General features: G+C 52.1%; 1 protein-coding gene across 9 annotated transcripts in view; it reads right to left on the reverse strand.

Moving 5' to 3' along the window:
* The window catches only part of PFAS (phosphoribosylformylglycinamidine synthase), a 92,111-nt gene extending 86,472 nt beyond the window's left edge, over positions 1–5,639 (reverse strand). For 7 of the 9 annotated variants that reach the window (XM_058828526.1, XM_058828529.1, XM_058828522.1 and 4 more), the window contains exon 1: positions 490–548. The gene's annotated coding sequence lies outside the window, so the exon portion shown is untranslated. Of the gene's footprint in view, positions 1–489; positions 549–4,245; positions 4,331–5,579 lie in introns of those variants that run through there. The other 2 variants (XM_058828525.1, XM_058828527.1) reach the window with 2 other exon arrangements.
* Between the last annotated feature and the right edge of the window lie 361 nt (positions 5,640–6,000).

The following is a 6,000-nucleotide window of genomic DNA, read 5'->3' on the forward strand; positions in this document are numbered from 1 at the left end:
AAAAGCCAAAATTCCCCCCAAATTTGGGGTCTTCCACACTGGGGACCCCCAAAATTCCTCAGGACCCCCAAAATTCCCCCAAATTTGGGGTCTCCAGGCACCAAGACCCCCCAAAATTCCCCCAAATTCCCCAAACTTGGGGTCTCCGACCTTCAGGACCCCCCAAAATTCCCCGGGACCCCCCAGAAATTCCCCTAAAAACCCAAAATTCCCCCAAATTTGGGGTCTCCCATGCCCGGGACCCCCCAAAATTCCCAAAAAATTCCCAAAATAATCCCAAAAAAATCCCAAAAAATTCCCAAAATTCCCCAAATTCCCCCAAATTTGGGACCCCCCGACCCCTCGGTGACCCCCAAACCCCCAAATTCCGCCACGTGCGCCCCACGCGCGGCCCCTCCCCCCTCCCCCCTCTCCCCTCCCCCTCCCGGGGGGTCCCCCCCCAATTTTTGGGGTCCCCAAAACTCCCCCTCCCCTCCCCCACCCCGGTACCTCCCGCGGGTTTCGCCGATTCTGCCCCAAAACGGGGCCGGGGGGGCCCCAAAAAGGGGGGGAGGGGCGGGGGGAGGGGCGGGGGGAGGGGTGGGGGAGGGGCTGGAGCGCGAGGCCACGCCCCCTTTACCCCGCCCCTCCCCCACCCCCGGACACCCCCCCAAAATGGCCAAAATTGGCCCAAAATTCACCCAAAATGGCCCAAATTCACCCAAAATGTCCAAAATTCACCCAAAATTCACCCAAAATGGCCAAAATTCACCCAAAATCCACCCAAAATGGCCAAAATTCGCCCAAAACTCACCCAAAATGGCCAAAATTGACCCAAAATGTCCCAAATTCACCCAAAATTCACCCAAAATGGCCAAAATTCACCCAAAATTCACCCAAAATTCACCCAAAATGGCCCAAATTCGCCCCAAATTCACCCAAAATTCACCCAAAATGGACCAAATTCACCCAAAATTCACCCAAAATGTCCAAAATTGACCCAAAATGTCCCAAATTCGTCCAAAATTCACCCAAAATGGACCAAATTCACACAAAATTCACCTAAAATGCCCCAAATTCACCCAAAAATCACCCAAAATTCACCCAAAATGGCCAAAATTCACCCAAAATTCACCCAAAATGCCCCAAATTCACCCAAAATCCACCCAAAATGGCCAAAATTCACCCCAAATAAACCCAAAATGGCCAAAATTGGCCCAAAATTCACCCAAAATGGCCCAAATTCACCCAAAATTCACCCAAAATTCACCCAAAATGGCCAAAATTCACCCAAAATGGCCAAAATTCACCCAAAATGCCCCAAATTCACCCAAAATTCACCTAAAATGCCCCAAATTCACCCAAAATTCACCCAAAATGCCCCAAATTCACCCAAAATTCACCTAAAATGCCCCAAATTCACCCAAAATTCACCCCAAATGGCCCAAATTCAAACAAAATTCACCCAAAATTCACCCAAAATGCCCCAAATTCACCCAAAATGTCCCCAATTCAACTGAAATTTACCCAAAATGTCCCAAATTCACCCAAAATTGGGATTTTTGTGACCCTGGGACCCCCCAAAAGCCAAAATTCACTAAAAATGCCCCAAATTCACCCAAAATTCAACCAAAATTCACCAAAAATGTCCCAAATTTGCCCCAAATTCACCCAAAATTGAAATTTTTGTGACTCTGGGATACGCAAAAAAAGCCAAAATTCACCCAAAATGCCCCAAGTTCAACCAAAATTGGGATTTTTGTGACCCTGGGACCCCCCAAAAAGCCCCAAAATCACCCAAAATTCTCCCAAAATTGGGATTTTTGTGACCCTTGGGGTCCCAAAATGCCCCAAATTCACCCAAAATGTCCCAAATTCACCCAAAATGTCCCAAATTCACCCAAAATTTGGGGGTTTTGCCCCTGGGACCCCCAAAATTCCCCAGAAAAAAATTGGGGAGGGGTCCTGGGGGTCCCAGACCCCAAATTTGGGGTTTTTAGGGAAAATTTGGGGGAATTTGGGGGATTTTGGGGGGTCCCGGGCATAGGAGACCCCAAATTTGGGGGAATTTTGGGGATTTTAGGGAAAATTTGGGGGAATTTTGGAGTTTTTGGGGGGTCCCGGGAGTCAGAGACCCCAAATTTGGGGGAATTTTGGGGATTTTAGGGAAAATTCGGGGCAATTTTGGGGGTCCCGGGAGTCAGAGACCCCAAATTTGGGGCAATTTTGGGGATTTTGGGGGTCCCAGACCCCAAATTTGGGTTTTCTGGGGAGGATCTTGGGGGTTTTTAGGGACAATTTGAGGGAATTTTGGGGATTTTTGGGTTTTTCGGAAAAATTTGGGGAATTTGGGGACTTTTGGGGGGGTCCTGGGGGTCACAAACCCCAAATTTGGGGGAATTTTGGGGATTTTGGGGGTTTTTAGGGAAAATTTGGGGGATTTTGGGGCTCCCGGGGGTCAAATACCCCAAATTTGGGGCAATTTTTGGGATTTTGGGGCTTTTTATGGAAAATTTGGGGGAAATTGGGGGATTTTGGGGGTCCCGGGGGTCAGAGACCCCAAATTTGGGTTTTTTTGGTGGCGATTTTTGGGTTTTTTGGGAAAATTTGGGGGAATTTTGGGGTTTTTGGGGGGTCCCGGGGGTCAAAGACCCCAAATTTGGTGTTTTTTGGGGGGGATTTTGGGGTTTTTAAGGAAAATTTGGGGGAATTTGGGGGATTTTTGGGGATTTTTAGGAAAAATTTGGGGGAATTTTGGGGTTTTGGGGGGTCCTGAGGGTCAAAGACCCCAAACTTGGGGAAATTTTGGGGGAATTTTGGGGTTTTTCGGAAAAATTTGGGGGAATTTGGGGACTTTTGGGGGGCCCTGAGGGTCTAAGACCCCAAATTTGGGGTTTTTTTGCGAGGATTTTGGGGTTTTTAGAGAAAATTTGGGAGAAATTTGGGGATTTGGGGGGGTCCCGGGGGTCCCAGACCCCAAATTTGGGGGAATTTTGGGGGTCCCGGGGGTCAGAGACCCCAAATTTGGGGTTTTTTGGGGGGGTTTTGGGTTTTTTAGGGAAAATTTGGGGGAATTTGGGGGATTTTGGGGAATTTCGGGGGTCAAAGACCCCAAATTTGGGGGAATTTCGGGGTTTTTGGGAAAATTTGGGAGAATTTTGCGGGTTTTGGGGGTCCCGGGGGGTCAAAGGCCCCAAATTTGGGGGAATTTTGGGGATTTTTGGGAAAATTTGGGGGAATTTTGGGATTTTTGGGGAATTTCGGGGGGTCCCGGGGTGGGGGAGGGGGTGGGGATGGGGGAGGGGCGCTCCTCCCCCCGCCCCTCCCCCCGCCCCTCCCCCCCTCCAAGGCCGAACCCGCCCACGTGACCCCGGGGGGGGCGGGGGAGGGGCGGGAAGGTCGCGGGTGACGTCACTGGGGGTGACGTCATCGATGTCGCCATCCCCGAGTGGCCTTGGGACCCCTCCCCCCCCAAATTCTCCCCCGGGACCCCCAAAATCCACTGAGGGACCCCCAAAATCCACTGAGGGACCCCCAAAATCCTCCCGGGACCCCCAAATCCACTCAGGGACCCCCAAAATCCCTCCCGGGACCCCCAAAATCCACCCGGGACCCCCAAAATCCACCCCGGGACCCCAAAATCCACTCAGGGACCCCCAAAATCCCTCAGGGACCCCCAAAACCCTCCCGAGACCCCCAAAATCCCTCAGGGACCCCCAAAATTCCTCAGGGACCCCCAAATCCCCTCAGGGACCCCCCAAAATCCCCCCCGGGACCCCCAAAATCCACCCGGGACCCCAAAATCCACTTAGGGACCCCAAAATCCAGCCCGGGACCCCCAAAATTCCTCAGGGACCCCCAAATCCCCTCAGGGACCCCCCGGATCTTCCCAAAGACCCCTCGGGGGGATCCGGGACCCCCAAAATCCACCCCGGGACCCCCAAATCCACTCGGGACCCCCAAAATCCACCCCGGGACCCCCAAATCCTCCCGGGACCCCCAAAATTCCCCCGGGACCCCCAAAATCCCCTCAGGGACCCCCAAAATCCCCCCAGGACCCCCCAAAATCCACCCGGGACCCCCAAATCCCCCCCGGGATCCCCAAAATCCCCTCAGGAACCCCCAAAATCCACCCGGGACCCCCAAAATCTCTCAGGGACCCCCAAAATCCCCTCAGGGACCCCCAAAATCCACCCGGGACCCCCAAATCCACCCCGGGACCCCCAAAATCCCCTCAGGGACCCCCAGATCCCGCCCCTCCCCCACCTGGGGGTTCCGGCAGTTCCCGCGCGTTGGGTTTGGCCCCGCCCCCTGGTGGGCGGGGTTATGCAAATGAGCCCCGTGGTCACAACGCCCCTGGTGGGCGGGGTTATGCAAATGAGCCCCGAGGACACAGCGCCCCGGTGGGCGGGGTTATGCAAATGAGCCCCGGGGTGACAGCGCCCCCTGGCGGAGCCCGCCGGCACCGCGCATGCGCAGTGTGGACGGTGGCGGAATGGCCTCGAAATGGACCCGAAATGTCCCGAAATGGGGCCCAAAATGGACCCGAAATGTCCCGAAATGCCCCAAAATGGACCCAAAATGGACCCGAAATGGCCCGAAATGTCCCCAAAATGTCCAGAAATGGCCCCAAAATGTCCCGAAATGTCCCGAAATGGTCCCGAAATGTTCCGAAATGTCCCGAAATGACCCGAAATGTTCCGAAATGGCCCCAAAATGTTCCGAAATGGACCCAAGATGTCCCGAAATGTCCCGAAATGGCCCAAAATAACCCGAAATGGCCCAAAATATCCCGAAATGGCCCGAAATTGTCCCGAAATGGCCTCAAAATGTCACGAAATGGCCCGAAATGGTCCTGAAATGGTCCGAAATGACCCGAAATGGACCCAAATGGGACCCAAAATATCCCGAAATTGCCCCAAAATGTCCCCAAAATGTCCCGAAGTTGCCCGAAATGGCCCGAAATAGCCCCAAATGTCCCCAAATGTCCCCAAACGTCCCCAAAATATCCCCAAGTGTCCCCAAAATGTCCCCAGATGTCCCCAAAATCCCCCCAATGTCCCCAAATGGCCCCAAATGGCCCCAAATGGCCCCAAATGGCCCCAAATGGCCCCAAATGGCCCCAAAATGTCCCAAAATGTCCCCAAATGTCCTCAAATGTCCCCAAAATGTCCCCAAAATGTCCCCAGATGTCCCCAAATTGGCTCTAAATGTCCCAGAGGACCCCAAAATTATCCCACAATGTCCCTAAAATGACCCGAAATGTCCCCAAATGTCCCAAAATGTCCCCAAATGTCCCCAGATATCCCCAAAATGTCCCACAAATGTTCCTAAAATGTCCCCAAGTGTCCCCAAATCGTCCCCAAATGTCCCCAGATGTTCCCAATTGTCCCCAAATGTCCCCAAACGTCCCCAAATGTCCCTAAAATGTCCCGAAATGGCCCCAGATTGTCCCAAAATGTGCCTAAAATTCCACTAAATGTCCCCAAATGTCCCCAAAATGTCCCCAAATGTCCCAAAATGTCCCCAAATGTCCCCAAAATGTCCCCAAATGTCCCCAAAATGTCCCGAAATTGGGAATTTTCCCCCCTCGGAGTCACCTGGAGGAATTTGGGCTCCCGGAATTCCCGAATTCCCGGAAATTCCCGGAATTCCAAAGTCCGGCCGGGAATGTTTGGATGACCCCGGTGACCCCTGGGGGGTGGAAAATCGGGATTGAAACAAAAAAAAATCCAAATTTTGGGATCTGGGAAAGGGAAAATCGGGATTAAAACCAATAAAAATGGGAATTTTGGGGTCTGGGAATGAGAATTTGGGGTTGGAAAAGGGAAAATCGGGATTGAAACCAAAAAAAAATGGGAATTTTGGGATCTGGAAAAGGGAAAATTGGGATTAAAACCCAAAAAAATGGGAATTTTGGGGTTGGGAAATGGAAAATCGGGATTGAAACCAAAATTTGGGGTTGGAAAATGGAAAATTGGGATTAAAACAAAAAAAAACCCAAATTTTTGGATCTGGGAA

Source organism: Poecile atricapillus, assembly GCF_030490865.1.
Source record: "Poecile atricapillus isolate bPoeAtr1 chromosome 36 unlocalized genomic scaffold, bPoeAtr1.hap1 SUPER_36_unloc_5, whole genome shotgun sequence".
In the NCBI taxonomy this organism is placed as follows: domain Eukaryota; kingdom Metazoa; phylum Chordata; class Aves; order Passeriformes; family Paridae; genus Poecile; species Poecile atricapillus.